Source organism: Salvelinus namaycush, chromosome 24 (genome assembly GCF_016432855.1).
Source record: "Salvelinus namaycush isolate Seneca chromosome 24, SaNama_1.0, whole genome shotgun sequence".
Taxonomy (NCBI): domain Eukaryota; kingdom Metazoa; phylum Chordata; class Actinopteri; order Salmoniformes; family Salmonidae; genus Salvelinus; species Salvelinus namaycush.
The window spans coordinates 14,992,287-15,010,201 of NC_052330.1; the positions used below are offsets into that span (position 1 = coordinate 14,992,287).

Consider the following 17,915-nt stretch of genomic DNA (forward strand, 5'->3'; position numbering starts at 1 on the left):
CAAAACGGGAAAAACACTAAATTGCAAAGACAGACAATCCAGCTCATAAGTAACAGATAGGTAGGACCTACCAAATGTCATTTTTGGTGAGTTTGGACTGTGAACTAGAGACATTGACCAAATGAACAAGGCTTTGACGTATACTTGTCTGAAGGAAGAACAGTACCGTCTCTGGTGCGGCAAGTGTACACGCTGTGTGTGTGTGGAATCTGGAGTCGCTACGGCAACAGGCCTGCCTGCTCTGCTTGGAGAATATGGAGAAGGAAAAAAACGCAAGAAAATCCAGATAGCAGTGGCAGCTGTACAGATAACTGATCCAAAAGGGCTTTGACTTTTCAAAGGGCTTTGACTTTTCAAACACAGCAGAAAGCTAACATGGCCCCCTCTGTGGCGCAGCGGTCTAAGGCACTGCATCGCAGTGCTTGAGGTGTCACTAAAGCCCTGGGTTCGATCCCAGCCTGTGTCACAGCCGGCCGTGATCGGGTGATCCATGAGTCGGCGCACAATTGGCCCAGCGTCATCTAGGTTAGGGTTTGGCCAGCCGGGATTTCCTTGTACCATTACCAATTCGAAATTAGGGAGAAAGGGGTAAAAGTACCGTAATTTCTGGACTATTAAGCGCACCTGAATATAAGCCGCACCCACTGAATTTAAAAAAAACATGTATTTTGTACATAAATAAGCCGCACATGTCTATAAGCCGCAGGTGCCTACCGGTACATTGAAACAAATGAACTTTACACAGCCTTTAAACGAAACACGGCTTGTAACAAAAATAAATAGGCTTTTAAACGAAACACGGCTTGTAACAAATTTAAAAAATAGCAGTAAACAGTAGCCTACCAAGAAAGTCATTGGTCACTATCTTCCTCCTGTGCACTGAAACCACTGACGTCATCTCCTTCGGTGTCGGAGTTGAATAACCTCAGAATTGCTTCATCCGATGTTGGATCGTTTTCATTGTCGCTCTCGTCACTTTCATCCGGAGGCAAATTCCCCGCTGAGCTCATGCTGCCCTCAACACGCAGCAGTCCAGCCTTTCGAAACCCGTTGATGAGTGGATTTTTTGACATCAGGACCCACTGGCAGACTTGACCATAAGTTGCTCTTCGCATGCGGCCCGTTTTAGTGAAGGATTTCTCCCCACTTGTCATCCAAGCCTCATTTTCTAGTTCGGGCCATCTGCTTTTCTTCCCTCTGAAAGCTTTTGTTGTCTTTTTGCACTGAGTCAGTTCCTCACGCTGCTGTTTCCAACGTCTTATCATTGACTCATTAAGGCCAAGCTCCCGTGCAGCAGCTCCATTTCCAACAGCCAGATCGATCGCCTTCAACTTGAAAGCTGCATCATATGCATTTCTCCGTGTCTTTGCCATGATGAGGGTGACAAAATGACTACCGTAATCAGAATGATGGGAAGTTTGAGCGCGCTCAATTTATGTCACATTATGTGACGGTGCTCAGTTTTTTGGCGACATGAATCTTGTGAAAAAAATCCATAAATTAGCCGTGTCATTGTATAAGCCGCGAGGTTCAAAGCGTGGGAAAAAGTAGCGGCTTATAGTCCGGAAATTACGGTATCACAAAAAAAATATATACAATTTTAAAGAAAACAAAAATAGTAACACTATACGATGCCCCGTCTCCTTATTAATTCAGCCACTTAGATAACTAGCAAATTATATTTAGGGTTCGTGTTAACACAGAATTCTGCGTTTTTCACACAGAAAAATAAGAATGCGTAATAAATATCTGGCTGCGTTTTGTAAACGCAGATTTAAAATGCTTCTTACTGTAATTTCTGCTTGGCCTCAGACAATTTTTTTGCTTCAGTTGCACTTCTCCACTCAGATGAGAATTCACCAATTGGCATTCAATCAGCAGACAGCGCTCTGACTGATGTGGAGCTACTTTTCTCTGGTAAAAATGCACAATTAACTTTAAGCAAAACATTAATAAAATGTTGTTGGCTACATTCCTTCTATGGCAAACATTATAAATACATTGGCCACGCATCCCTTTTGCTGTCACGTGTGCTCCCTCTCCAGCCTCTGGGTCACCAGGCTGCTCATTATGGTGCACACCTGTCACCATCGTTATGCGCACCGTAAGACTCACCTGGACTCCATCACTTTCGCTGATTACCTTCCCTATATATGTCACTCCCTTTGGTTCCTTCCCCAGGCGTCATTGTTTCTGTTTCCTGTCTGTGTGCTGTTAGTGTTTCTTGTTTTGTATTATGTTCCTTTTATTTTATTAAAACACTCACTCCCTGAACTTGCTTCCAGACTCTCAGCGCACATCATTACAGTGTAAGCTCATTTACTTGTGTGGCTGCCAGCCAAATAGCGTTGCACTTCTGTTGTCATCTGATGAAAATTAAGTTATTTTCTACCGAATGTGTTGCACTAACGTATTTTCTGTGAAGGAAAACTATAGTTGCATGCCCCTGATCACTCTATTGAAGAAAAAATAAGAAGTTACTTTCAATATAAAACACGACCCGTCAATACACAGCTGGAATCTCCTGCTCCCGTTTTCTCATGTTGTACCATTTACAAACAAACAGGCAAAAAGCTAGTTTAGCTTTAAAAAAAATAAAAACATACAAAAATTGTACCACACCGCCTCTCCTCTTTCTAAAGATTTAATTTAACTGTACTGGAAATAAGAATATGTATAGGTGTGTAAGTAGTATTTTTTTGTTCTCTTTCAAATATAAAACTCTTATTAGATTTTTGAATTTAATGTAATATCTTACTTTGTCTATAACTGTTCTGTACATTTTATGTGGACCCCAGGATGAGTAGCTGCTGCATGTGCAGTAGTTAATGGGGATCCTAATAAACTAAACTAAACTCTGTCTCTCAGAACTATGCCAAGCCTCTCCCATAGGCCTAGAAACTTGTGGAGTGGCCCAGCATCTTCATCATGAGACCCATAGAAAATAATAGCAACATATTTTCAAAAGCACTCACGTCTCGTGTTCATATTTCACAACCTCCACGGGCTTTTAAAGTTTCCTATACGTGAGCTTAATAACAGGCCTACACTTGATTTACATTGCATGCTAAATGTTTCTAATCAGTGATAGATGTGCAAAACGAATTGATGAGCTATACCACCAACTTATTTGCCCAGCCACAGAACTAATCCAATATAGCCTACAGATGGAGATTCAGTGAAACAAAATCACATTGATTGATTAAAGACAAGTATTTTAGTCAGGAGTAGGCCTAGGCTACTAAGTGACTGAAGAGAAAAATACTCCACTTATTTCAGCATGATAAATGGTAGAGCAATTAACATTCAGTTCTCTGGCAACAGCGCTGGTGGACACTCCTACAGTAAGCATGCCAATTGCACACGCCCTCACAACTTGAGACATCTGTGGCATTGCGTTGTGACAAAATTACACATTTTAGTGTCGCCTTTTGTTGTACCCAGTTGTGTGATGATCATGCTGTTTAAATCAGCTTCTTGATATGCCACACCTGTCAGGTGGATGGATTATCTTGGCAAAGGAGAAATGCTCACTAACAGCAATGTGAACAAATTTGTGCACAAAATTTGACAGAAATAAGCTTTTTGCGCTTAGGGAAAACTTCTGGGATCTTTTCTTTCAGCTCATGAAACCAAACTTTACATGTTTATGTTTTTGTTCAGTGTACAAACAGTCTGTCAGAGATGGAAAGATCTACCAAATTTTCAGCACAGACACTAACACTATGTGACAGCCAAAAATGCCTATTGTCAGTACTGGGCTAAATTAAGTATTTTGTATTTCTTTGCAATCCTTGTTTCTCACAGAAAGGCTATTTTTGGCTGCCTTTTGCAAGTGATTTGAGAGACGTTGCTTCAAAGTACTTTTATTCTGAAGTAGCTGTCATCTCAGGGATCTCAGGGATGACAGCTACTTCAGAGGAAAACGTCCAGCCTACTTTATTACATGGTCAACGGAAAAGGATCGTATCTGGTTTTATTTGCCACCATAAACGTTATTGGCAGCTACCTAATTAAAGTTTGAGATATAGGCCTCGACTTTTATTTTGTTTTATAACATTGCTACAACGTTATGCCACACTGAAGCATGCCTAAGGACAACTCTATGAGCAAGAAGACAAGTAGGCCTAACTAGCAGGACAGACAGTTATGGCATAGCAACATCTGATCTACACCCCTGCTCATAACCAACAGAGTATAAACTAAGCCTAACCATTTTTAACCTAAAAACTGCCAGGTGCTACAAACAGTTAATTAAAAAAAAATTGACAATCAATGACTAATATGTAAAATATCACACCATGATTTTGCTATGACAGCTCACCTTTGACCTCAACCTTTGCAGCCACTACAGCTGGGCAAATAGGGATATTGATGTCATAAGGGTAAAATATCTACATTAACCATCAACACTGACCTATACCAACATACAGTGCATTTGGAAAGTATTCAGACCCCTTGGCTTTTTCCACATTTTGTTATGTTACAGCCTTATTCTAAAATTGATTTAGAAAAAAATAATCCACCTACAAACAATACTCCATAATGACAAAGCAAAAACAGGTTGACATTTTTTCAATTTTATTTTATGGAAATAAACAATAACATAAGTATTCAGACCCTTTACTCAGTACTTTGTTGAAGCACCTTTCGCAGCGATTACAGCCTCGAGTCTTCAAATCATATTTTATTGGTCACATACACATCGTTAGCAGATGTTAATGCGAGTGTAGCGAAATGCTTGTGCTTCTAGTTCCGACCGTGCAGTAATATCTAACAAGTAATCGAACAATTTCACAACTACCTTATACACACAAGTGTAAAGGAATGAATAAGAATATGTACATATAAATAAATGGATGAGCGATGGCCAAACGGCATAGAGTACAGTATATACATGAGATGAGTAATGTAGGGTATGTAAACATTATATAAAGTGGCATTGTTTAAAGTGACACATTTATTACATCCAATTTTTAATTATTAAAGTGGCTAGAGATTTGAGTCAGTATGTTGGCAGCAGCCACTCAATGTTAGTGATGGCTGTTTAACAGTGATGGCCTTGAGATAAAAAGCTGTTTTTCAGTCTCTCGGTCCCAGCTTTGATGCACCTGTACTGACCTCGCCTTCTGGATGATAGCGGGGTGAACAGGCAGTGGCTCGGGTGGTTGTTGTCCTTGATGATCTTTTTGGCCTTCCTGTGACATCGGGTGGTGTATGTGTCCTGGAGTGCAGGTAGTTTGCCCGGTGATGCCTTGTGCAGACCTCACTACCCTCTGGAGAGCCTTACGGTTGTGGGCGGAGCAGTTGCCGTACCAGGCGGTGATACAGCCCGACAGGATACTCTCGATTGTGCATCTGTAAAGGTTTGTGAGTGTTTTTGGTGACAAGCCAAATTTCTTCAGCCTCCTGAGGTTGAAGAGGCGCTGTAACTTTCCACCTTCTCCACTACTGTCCCGTCGATGTGGATAGGGGGGTGCTCCCTCTGCTGTTTCCTGAAGTCCACGATCATCTCCTTTGTTTTGTTGACATTGAGTGTGAGGTTATTTTCCTGACACCACACTCCGAGGGCCCTCACCTCCTCCCTGTAGGCCGTCTCGTCGTTGTTGGTAATCAAGCCTACCACTATAGTGTCGTCTGCAAACTTGATGATTGAGTTGGAGGCGTGCATGGCCACGCAGTCATGGGTGAAGAGGGAGTACAGGAGAGGGCTGAAAACGCACCCATGTGGCAGTGTTGAGGATCAGCGGGGTGGAGATGTTGTTTCCTACCCTCACCACCTGGGGGCAGCCCGTCAGAAAGTCCAGGACCCAGTTGCACTGGGTGGGGTCGAGACCCAGGGTCTCAAGCTTAATGACGAGTTTGGAGGGTACTATGTTGTTAAATGCTGAACTGTAATCGATGAACAGCATTCCTACATAGGTATTCCTCTTGTCCAGATGGGTTAGGGCTGTGTGCAGTGTGATTGCGTCGTCTGTGGACCTATTGGGGCGGTAAGCAAATTGGAGTGGGTCTAGGGTGTCAGGTAGGGTGGAGGTGATACGATCCTTGACTAGACTCTCAAAGCACTTCATGATGACGGAAGTGAGTGCTACGGGGCTATAGTCGTTTAGCTCAGTTACCTTAGCTTTCTTGGGAACAGGAACAATGGTGGCCCTCTTGAAGCATGTGGGAACAGCAGACTGGGATAGGGATTGATTGAATATGTCCGTAAACACACCAGCCAGCTGGTCTGCGCATGCTAGGAGGACGCGGCTAGAGATGCCGTCTGGACCGGCATTTTGGCTGTAGTGTTTCCAAACGTGTGAATGAGAGCGCGTTCTTTGGTATTTTTCTCCGGTAAAGACAATAACGATTCTCTGTCTTAAATTTTATCGTTTATTTGCGTATTAGGGTACCTAAGGTTTGATTATAAACGTTGATTGACTTGTTTGGATAAGTTTATTGGTAACGTTTGGGATTCATTTTGTATGCATTTTGAAGGAGGGAGCTAAACTGAGTTTTTATGGATATAAAGAAGGACTTGATCGAACAAAAGGACCATTTGTAATGTAACTGGGACCTTTTGGAGTGCCAACAGAAGATCTTCAAAAGGTAATTATATCTCTATTTCTGACTTTCGTGTCGCTGTCCTCAGATAATCACATGGTTTGCTTTCGCTGTAAAGCCTTTTTTGAAATGTGACACGGCGGCTGGATTAACAACAAGTTAAGCTTTATTTTGATATATTGCACTTGTGATTTCATGAAAGTTTAATATTTATAGTAATTTAATTTGGCGCTCTGCAATTTCACCGGAAGTTGTCGAAATGGGACGCTAGCGTCCCACTGATCCGCAAGAAGTTAACACGTTTAAATGTTTTACTCACGTTGACTGAGGTGAAGGAGAGCCCGCAGGTTTTGGTAGTGGGCCGTGTCAGTGGCACTGTATTGTCCTCAAAGCGAGCAAAGCAAGACGTCGGTGTCCGCGACAGGGCTGGTTTTCTTTTTGTAATCCGTGATTGTCTGTAGACCCTGCAACATACGGCCACGACTGCAATCCTCCCTGGCATGCTGTCAATTAACTTCTGGGCCACATCTTGACTGATGGCAGCCCATTCTTGCATAATCAATGCTTGAAGTTTGTCAGAATTTGTGGGTTTTTGTTTGTCCACCCGCCTCGAGGATTGACCACAAGTTCTCAATGGGATTAAGGTCTGGGGAGTTTCCTGACCATAGACCCAAAATATCGATGTTTTGTTCCCCGAGCCACTTAGTTATCACTTATCACTTTTGCCTTATGGCAAGGTGCTCCATCATGCTGGAAAATACACTGCTCAAAAAAATTAAGGGAACACTTAAACAACACAATGTAACTCCAAGTCAATCACACTTCTGTGAAATCAAACTGTCCACTTAGGAAGCAACACTGATTGACAATACATTTTACATGCTGTTGTGCAAATGGAATAGACAAAAGGTGGAAATTATAGGCAATTAGCAAGACACCCCCAATAAAGGACTGGTTCTGCAGGTGGTGACCACAGACCACTTCTCAGTTCCTATGCTTCCTGGCTGATGTTTTGGTCATTTTTGAATGCTGGCGGTGCTTTCACTCTAGTGGTAGCATGAGACGGAGTCTACAACCCACACAAGTGGCTCAGGTAGTGCAGCTCATCCAGGATGGCACATCAATGCGAGCTGTGGCAAGAAGGTTTGCTGTGTCTGTCAGCGTAGTGTCCAGAGCATGGAGGCGCTACCAGGAGACAGGCCAGTACATCAGGAGACGTGGAGGAGGCCGTAGGAGGGCAACAACCCAGCAGCAGGACCGCTACCTCCGCCTTTGTGCAAGGAGGAGCACTGCCAGAGCCCTGCAAAATGACCTCCAGCAGGCCACACACAAATGTGCATGCACCGAATGAGAGCTTTTGGAGTGACAGGTCAGCCATATTGGCAGTATTTTGCTGCGCACTAGGGTTTGTCACATCGTTTTCTGCAATGCGTTAGGTAGACACGAAGAAATGCTCCGTCTGGGACGTTATTGGATTGATTTCTGAAAAACATCCTAAAGATGGATTATCAACTGAGTTTGACCAGTTTATTCGACTATTATTATGACTTTTTGAATTTTTCGTTCATGCGTAAACTCTTCATGGACACGTGAGCTCCACTATGCTAGCCAAAGTTGCAAATTCGACAGAAGAAATGGACATTCTAAAACAAAACGATTTATTGTGGAACTAGGACACCTTGCACTGCATTCTGATGAAAGATCAAAGGTAAGAGAATATTTATGATGTTATTTCGTATTTTTGTTGAATATGTTGACTCCAACATGGCGGAGAATGGCTGAGCACTGTCTCAGATTATCCCATTTTTTTTTTTTAAATCTAACACAGCGGTTGAAGAACCAGTGTATCTTTAATTATATGTCCAACATGTATTTTTCAGCAAAGTTTATGATGAGTTTTTCTGTTAGATTACGTGACTCTAAATTTCTCCGGACAATTTGGAGCATTTTGGCGCCATGTTCACAATGTAAAACCAGGATTTGTAGCTATAAATATGCACATTTTCGAACAAAACATAAATGTATTGTATAACATGATGTTATAAGACTGTCATCTGATGAAGTTGTTCAAAGGTTAGTGATTATTTTTATCTCTATTTGTGGGTTTTGTGAAAGCTATCTTTGCTGTGAAAAAATGGCTGTGTTTTTTTGGATATGGTGGTGAGCTAACATAAATATATGTTGTGTTTTCGCTGTAAAACATTTTAAAATTCAGACATGTTGGCTGGATTCACAAGATGTTTATCTTTCATTTGCTGTATTGGACTTGTGATTTCATGAAATTATATTATATGATATTCCCTGTGGCGCTAGGCTAGGCTAGTCAGCGTTTCTGATGAGGAGGATCCCGGATCCGGGAGGGGGGGTCGGTAGAGGTTAACGAGAGAATAACTGACATGACGGCAGCTGGTCCTTGTGGCAGGGCTGAAATGCAGTGGATTTTTTTTTGGGGGGGGGGGGGGGGGAATTCAGTTCATTTGCATGGCAAAGAGGAACTTTGCAATTAATTGCAATTCATCTGATCCCTCTTCATAACATTCTGGAGTATATGCAAATTGCCATCATACAAACTGAGGCAGCAGACTTTGTGAAAATTAATGTGTGTGTCATTCTCAAAACTTTTGGCCACGACTGTACACTATATTAGGCCCAGCCTTTGGAACTTTGGTTTTCCTACATCCGATGGATTTGGATACTGCTTTCAAGCTAATTTCTTCAGCATTAGTAAAGATGTGATCAATACATGTTGATGATTTAATTCCTGAGCTGTTTGTAACTACCCTGGTAGGTTGACTGATAACCTGAACCAGGTTGCAGGCACTGGTTACAATTAGAAGCTTTTCCTTGACGAATGCCAGTCAATATTTAAATCAACCAGAAAAATACCTCTGTTAATATCACATACAATATCAAGCATGTCACAAGTTATCCAGATAGTGACTGTTAGCACTTAGTGGTCTATAGCAGCTTCCCACACGAATGGGCTTTAGGTGAGGCAGATGAACCTGTAGCCATATTACTTCAACAGTATTTAACATGATCCTCTAAGCTTTATAGGAATGTGGTTCTGAATATAAAAACAGCAACACTGGCACTTCTGTCTTTTCTGTAAATGTTATAACATTGTATTGCTACCACTGTATCTATTCAAAATATGAATGTCATCCGTTACTAGCAATTTATTAATTCCATAAACCTTGTTTCTTAAGCTACATTCTGTGGTCCTGAGCAGGTTATCAAGGATCTCCCTGTACTTTGCTCCAATCATCTTTCCTTTGATCCTGTCTAGTCTCCCAGTCCCTGCCACTGAGAAACAACCCCACAGCATGATGCTGCCACCACCATGCTTCACCGTAAGGATGATGCCAGGTTTCCTCCAGAAGTGAAACTTGGCATTCAGGTCAAAGAGTCAATCTTGGTTTCATCAGACCAGGGAATCTTGTTTCTCATGAATTGAGAGTCTTAAGGTGCCTTTTGGAAAACTCCAAGCCGGCTGTCATTTGCCTTTTACTGAGGAGTGGCTTCCGTCTGGCCACTCTACCATAAAGGCCTGATTGGTGGAGATCTGCAGAGATGGTTGTCCTTCTGGAAGGTTCGCCCATCTCCACAGAGGAACTCTAGAGCTCTGTCAGAGTGACCATTGGGTTCTTGGTCACCTTCCTGACCATGGCCCTTCTCCCCAGATTGCTCAGTTTGGCCGGGCGGCCAGCTCTAGGAAGAGTCTTGGTGGTTCCAAACTTCTTCCATTTAAGAATGGAGGCCACTGTGTTCTTGGCGACCTTCAATGCTGATCAATGGAAACAGGATGCACCTGAGCTCAAAGGGTCTGAAAACTTATGTAAATAAGGCATTTCATTTCTTTACCTGTTTCGCTTTGTCAATATGGAGTATTGTGTGTAGATTGACGGGGATTTTTATTTTATTTAATCCATTTTAGAATAAGGCTGTAACGTAACAAAATGTGGAAAAAGTCAAGGGGTCTGAATACTTTCCAAATGCATTGAATAATATCATTGTCATACCATATGTTACTACAGACCCACATTTGTTTCACTAATAGATCTGCTGACAAAAGGGCAATAAAATAACAGTTTGAGCTATATTTTCTGTGAGAGAAGATTGTGGAAACACAGCAGCTTCACGTTGCTAGGAAACACATGGCAGTGAGGGCTGCCTGTAAGGGTGTGATCATCAGCAGCATTATGCAAAAGCTAGCTCACACGACATAAACCCATAGCTGTAACATTACTAGCTACAGATAAGAGATCACATGGATTCCTCGATCAATCTTAATTATGTCTTACAGTTAGTAAAAAGCATAGAGTGGAGAGGATGAGGAGCTCTGCGGACCCATGCATTCAGTTCGGCTGGTACCTAGCCGAACGAGTGCTCGCATACTCACTTCAAGACCTTTACTTTTAAAACGAGAAGATAGTGGAAATAGTACTGTTTGTCCATTTAGAGACGCCATAGCCAGTATACACTTCCTCAAAATAGTCAGAATTAAAAGAACAAGAAATCGGTCATTCATTTTGACGTTTTTGCCGAAAAGATCTTAGTAGCACAATTTTACATCTAATTAAGATATTTGATGCAGTATTTTTCAATGAAAAAACGTTCATGAAAACGAGTTGTCTCTAGTTGAATGAGAAATCATTTATTGAAGAATCCCTACTGTTGACCAATTACAGACAAAGAGGCGTAGACTTCGTCTCTGAACTTCAGATTGCCTCCAGAAAAAAATTAAGTGTGACCGAACAGCCGAGAAACCCCTCATCGAAGTCCAAAACAAACGACAACGTCACAAAATGTCATAATATATGCACAAACTCTACCAAACTGTATGGGCTGGGAAGCATTCAGACGCCTTTAGTTTCCCGAAGTAATTTAGCTATTCATTGTAGTCATTGCGATCTGTAGAGTTGCTATTTTCTTGTGTCAATTAACTTGTGACATTCCTGTCTTGCAGAAAATCACACACAGAACGAGCAGTATGGCTGGTGGCATTGTCATGCTGCAGGGTCATGTCAGGATGAGCCTGCAGGAAGGGTACCACATGAGGGAGGAGGATGTCTTCCCTGTAACGCACAGCGTTGAGATTGCCTGCAATGACAACAAGCTCAGTCCGATGATGCTGTGACACACCGCCCCAGACGGACCCTCCACCTCCGAAACGATCCCGCTCCAGAGTACAGGCCTCGGTGTAACGCTCATTCCTTCGACGATAAATGCAAATCTGACCATCATCCCTGGTGAGACAAAACTGCGACTCGTCAGTGAAGAGCACTTTTTGCCAGTCCTGTCTGGTCAAGAGACCGTGGGCTTGTAAACAGGCCTTCAAGCCCTCAGTCAAGCCTCTCTCAGCCTATTGCGGACAGTCTGAGCACTGATGGAGGGATTGTGCATTCCTGGTGTAAATCGGGCAGTTGTTGCCATACTGTACCGGTCCTGCAGGTGTGATGGTCGGATATACCGATCCTGTGCAGGTGTTGTTACACGTGGTCTGCCACTGCGAGGACGATCAGCTGTCCATCCTGTAGCACTGTCTTTGGCATCTCACAGTACAGACATTGTAAATTATTGCCCTGGCCACATCTGCAGTCCTCATGCCTCCTTGCAGCATGCCTAAGGCACGTTCACGCAGATGAGCAGGGACCCTGGGCATCTTTCTTTTGGTGTTTTTCAGAATCAGTAGAAAAGCCTCTTTAGTGTCCTAAATTTTCATAACTGACCTTAATTGCCTACCATCTGTAAGCTGTTAGTGACTTAACGACCACTCCACAGGTGCATGTTCATTAAACAAGCATGGGAAACAGTGTTTAAACCCTTTGCAATGAAGATCTGTGAAGTTATTTGGATTTTTACTAATTATCTTTGAAAGACAGGGTCCTGAAAAAGGGACATTTTATTTTTTTGCTGAGATGGCTAGATATATCTAGCCATCTGTCACACACATACTAGCTCTCTTAATTTATATGGGCGATCCTTAGTTGCTACATCATTTTTGGACGTATACATGTATGACATATGTACCCATTGATTCCTGAATAATATAACGTATAATTGCCATTAAAAAATATATACGTCCAAAAATGGATGTGGCACCTAAGGATTGCCCATATAAATTAAGACCAACAAGCAAATGTTTGTAGCCAATTTAGATTTTGTGGCTGTGGAATTTGACTGAAATCTGATTTAGTGGATATAGACTCAGTGAAAACGTGTAACTGCTGTGTCCTTGCACAACCATAATCCCCTGCTAATATCCACATGGAGAATTACAAACAATTTTTACATCCTGTCTTTTCCCCATTCATTGTTATTGAATGATCTAACGTTAGTACTGCATATGTAGTAAGCTATCTAACGTTATTTTGCTAAATAATTAACTAGTAACGACATTTCTATTTTCTTCGCACATGGATAACGTTAGTAGGCTTTCTGTCAATCAATGTTGTCAATAACGTTTGGTGAGTGATTAGCTATTAGCTAGCTAACTAATATGATCAGATTCATGCATAACGTGGTCTACTGTGTTGGTTAGTAATGCGAAACAGGTGGATGGACATCAACCGATACTTCTAAATGTGTTTCAACTGCAAAAGCCGACGGGCTGCTTAGCTGTAATTTAGCAGCTAACATTAACTAGCTCGCTCGCTACGATGATAGCTACTGGATGTCACAATTAGCTAGCGAACGTTCAAACGTTCAAATAAATTATATTTAACCAATCCAACACTGTTCAACCCCATGCCAGAATATGTTGCTTGGATTTCCACCATGTCCATGGTCTTCTAGGTGTAGAGTATGGACTGTCACTCACTAAGCTACCACCCAGAGACTAAAACGAGACCATAGTAACGTTAATAGGAAACCATCTTTGAAGAGACCGCTCGCGACACACACTTGCGAGCTAGTGGCTAGTTCTCTATTTAGCCAAAACCGGCTAGCGTAGCTCGAAATCATTTCCAGTGGCTCAGGTCAGGGTGACTTTACGGCGTATCTTACCTTGTACGAAGAGGTATATTTCGCTGTAGCTGGATCATAGAGGCATCCACTTTGTATTTCAAGAATGCCAGATAATGGCTCAGAATGTCCGCCCCTCCTAAAAATGCTAGCAGCTATAGACTATCGTTTCAGTACTGTTAGCCATACAGACAAGTGCGGTCTGATTGGTTGATTCCCTCTTCTCAGAAGCAGGGGACAGCGTCGTCATGTCGTTACACAAATTATTTGATTCTTGTGAAATTAATGTTTAAATTCAAAGAAAAAGCATCTTGGTTTTTCTAACTACTGTAAATCTGTCTATGAAAACTATAAAATTGTTACAACTAACTATGATTAGTTAAGTCAGGTTTCTGGAATGGTCTTATAATTGGACCACCACTACCACACTACAGTCACAGATAGAACAAGAAGACAGATATTTCACCGGTTGTATAAATGTGAAGCATCCGGTTGGCGTTTCCACTCTCTACCAAATATGGCAGTGAGAAGAAGCCCAGTTTGAATGAGATGGATATTGGCATACATTATGCTAATTTACTCATCGATAGAACATTTGATCTCAATACAGTTTTCTGTTCCCAAAACTACAATATGTTCCGAACAGAGTGGACTAAGTTTTGTAGACTTTTCCCTTTGCCAAAGTTTTTAAAAAGTGCGCTGTTTAGGAGTGCAAAGGCGAATTAAGTTATTGGACACGCGCACTTCAGAGTAGGCGTTCCCCAACAGAAATATGCAAATGTATGAATGTATGAATGAAATGTATGAATAGAACGCGCCAATAGGATATCGCTAGCTCGTGCTTAGCTCTGTCCACCTCCTTGCTTGTTCTGTCCACTTTGGCACGTTTGTTCCCATTTGAAACGACGGGCTGTGGTCTATCTTGGTTTAGTTATACAAAATATTTGCTACAGTCATAGAACAATGAGCCAGATGTTTACCGGATATATACATCTGAAGCATCCGGTTGACGTTTCTACTCACCACCAAATATGGAAGCCCAGTGGCTAGGAGTAGAATAAGATGGAGCGAGATAGATTTTAGTCGACAATCTGCAAATACTCATCGATGAAAGATTCTCTCAATACAGTTATTTTCCAAAAACTATAATATTTTACGAACAGAGTGGACAATTTTGTAGACTTTACTGTTTGAGAAGTTTCAAAATATTGCAAGGGAAAATTGAGTTATTGCACAAGCCACTTTAGAATAGGCATCAATTCAATTCAAAGGTATTTATTGGCATAGGAAACATGTTTACACTGCCAAAGCGAGTGAAATAGATAATAAACAAAAGTGAAAAACAATCCGAAATTAACAGTAAACATTATACTCAAACGTTTCAAAGGAATGGAGGCATTTAAAATGTCATATTATGGCTATGGACAGTGTTGTAACAATGTTCAAATAAATAAAGAAATATGGGTTGTATTTACAATGGTGTTTGTTCTTCACTGGTTACCCTTTTCTTGTGGCAACGGATCACAAATATTGCTGCTGTGATGGCACATTGTGGTATTTAACCTAATAGATATGGGAGTTAATCAAAATTGGATTTGTTTTCAAATTCTTTGTGGGTCTGTGTAATCTGAGGGAAATATGTGTCTCTAATATGGTCATACATTTTGCAGAAGGTTAGGAAGTGCAGCTCAGTTTCCACCTTAATGTGTGGGCAGTGTGCACATAGCCTGTATTCTCTTGAGAGCCAGGTCTGCCTACAGCGGACTCTCTATTGCAAGGCTATGCTCACAGAGTCTGTACATAGTCAAAGCTTTCCTTAAGTTTGGGTCAGTCACAGTGGTCAGGTATTCTGCCACTGTGTACTCTCTGTTTAGGGCCAAATAGCTTTCCAGTTTGGAAAGAATTAACAAAAAAACAGAGCAATGTGTCAAGTAACTATCTTTTTGTTTTCTCATGATTTAGTTGGGTCTAAATGTGTTTCTGTTCACAAACAGAGCCCCAGGACCCGCTTGCTTAGGGGACTCTTCTCTAGGTTAACCGCTCTGTAATTGATGGCTTTGTTATGGAAGGTTTGAGAATCGCTTCCTTTTAGGTGGTTGTAGAATTTGACAGCTCTTTTCTGGATTTTGATAATTAGTGGGTATCGTCCTACTTCTGCTCTGCATGCATTATTTGGTGTTTTACGTTGTACACACAGGATGTTTTTGCAGAATTCTGCATGCAGTCTCAATTGGGTGTTTGTCCCATTTTGTCCCTCACAACTATAAAAGGGCAATGGGTTCTATAACAGATTCAAGTATTTTTTGGGGCCAAATCCTAATTGTGATGTCGAATTTGATGTTCCTTTTGATGGTGTACAAGGCCTTTCTTGCCTAGTCTCTCAGATCATTCACAGCTTTGTGGAAGTTACCTCGGCCTAAACATCAGCGCCACAGGTATGCATCGTTTTTTGTGTGCTCTAGGGCAACAGTGTCTAGGAGGAATTTGTATTCTTAGTCCTGGCAACTGGACCTTTTTTGGAACACCATTATTTTTGTCTTACTGAGATTTACTGTCAGGGCCAAGGTATGACAGAATCTGTGCAGAAGTTCTAAATGGTGCTGTAAGCCCTCCTTGGTTGGTTGACAGGAGCACCAGATCATCAGCAAACAGACACTTGACTTCAGATTCTAGTTGGGTGAGGGTCGGGTTCTGCAGACTGTTCTAGTGCCCTCGCCAATTTGTTGATATGTTCAAGCTGCATCCGTCTCACCCCATAGCCCTGTGGATCTTGCCAATCTGTTGATATGTTCAAGCTGCATCGTCTCACCCCATAGCCCTGTGGATCTTGCCAATCTGTTGATATGTTCAAGCTGCATCGTCTCACCCCATAGCCCTGTGGATCTTGCCAATCTGTTGATATGTTCAAGCTGCATCGTCTCACCCCATAGCCCTGTGGATCTTGCCAATCTGTTGATATGTTCAAGCTGCATCCGTCTCACCCCATAGCCCTGTGGATCTTGCCAATCTGTTGATATGTTCAAGCTGCATCCGTCTCACCCCATAGCCCTGTGGATCTTGCCAATCTGTTGATATGTTCAAGCTGCATCCGTCTCACCCCATAGCCCTGTGGATCTTGCCAATCTGTTGATATGTTCAAGCTGCATCGTCTCACCCCATAGCCCTGTGGATCTTGCCAATCTGTTGATATGTTCAAGCTGCATCGTCTCACCCCATAGCCCTGTGGATCTTGCCAATCTGTTGATATGTTCAAGCTGCATCGTCTCACCCCATAGCCCTGTGGATCTTGCCAATCTGTTGATATGTTCAAGCTGCATCGTCTCACCCCATAGCCCTGTGGATCTTGCCAATCTGTTGATATGTTCAAGCTGCATCGTCTCACCCCATAGCCCTGTGGATCTTGCCAATTTTAACCGCATACTTGTTGTGTACAGGGATTTTATGTCGTATGTTTTAGACTTCGCCTTAGTTTTGGTTTGTTTGTCAATTAGGGTGTGAAGGATGAATACATGGTCTGTTGTACGGTAATTTGGTAAGAATCCAATTTAACATTTGCTCAGTACATTGTTTTCCCTGTGGAAATGCACGAGTGTGCTGTTAATGCGGAGGATTTTCCCAAGTTTGCTTTTGACATATCCCACATTAGTCATTGGGGTAAAATTAGGCTCCACTTTTGTGGATTGGGTTTATCAGTCTTTGGTCCCAAATATTGGAGAAGATGCCAAAGCTGAGTATGTTAAAGAGTTTAAGTATAGCCAATTGTAATTTGTGGTCTGTATATTTTATACATTTCATTTAGGACACCAACAACACCACAGACCTTCTTGGGTCAAAGGGTTTGTATTTAACAGAAATATGCAAATATGTGCTAGAACACATACCTTCACCACCTGGGGGCGGTCCGTCAGGAAGTCCAGGTTCCAATTGCATAGGGAGGATTTCAGTCCCAGGGCCGTGAGCTTAGAAGGCACTATGGTATTGAAGGCTGAGCTGTAGTCAATGAACAGCATCCTCACATATGCATTCCTTTTGTCCAAGTGGGTGAGGGCAGTGTGCAGTGCAATGGCAATTGCGTCGTCTGTGGATCGGTCAGGGCAGTAGGCAAAACTTTCTTACGTCCTTCGTGCAGACCGGCAGCTCAGTCGTTGTGCTTGAAGCGTGAGAAAAAGGTGTTTAGCTCATCCGGTAGGTCGGCGTTGATGTGTGCTAATGTGGCTGGCTTTCTATTTGTAATCCGTGATTGCTCCTCTACTTTGCCCCTGTACTTGCGTTTCGCCATCTTGATCGATTATGTGTAGGTTTAGCAACAGACTAATGAATACACACCTGGGTAGAACCATTCACTAAACATTTACATGATAACAGCTTAATGTCCTGTAGTTAATCAAATAAACACCATC

General features: G+C 42.0%; 1 protein-coding gene across 2 annotated transcripts in view; it reads right to left on the reverse strand.

The window, feature by feature from the left end:
* Positions 1 to 13,909, reverse strand: part of LOC120019758 (dnaJ homolog subfamily C member 5-like) — a 29,937-nt gene extending 16,028 nt beyond the window's left edge. The window contains exon 1 of one of the 2 annotated variants that reach the window (XM_038963194.1): positions 13,558 to 13,908. The gene's annotated coding sequence lies outside the window, so the exon portion shown is untranslated. Of the gene's footprint in view, positions 1 to 13,557 lie in introns of both variants that reach the window. The other variant, XM_038963193.1, reaches the window with a different exon arrangement.
* Positions 13,910 to 17,915: the final 4,006 nt, after the last annotated feature.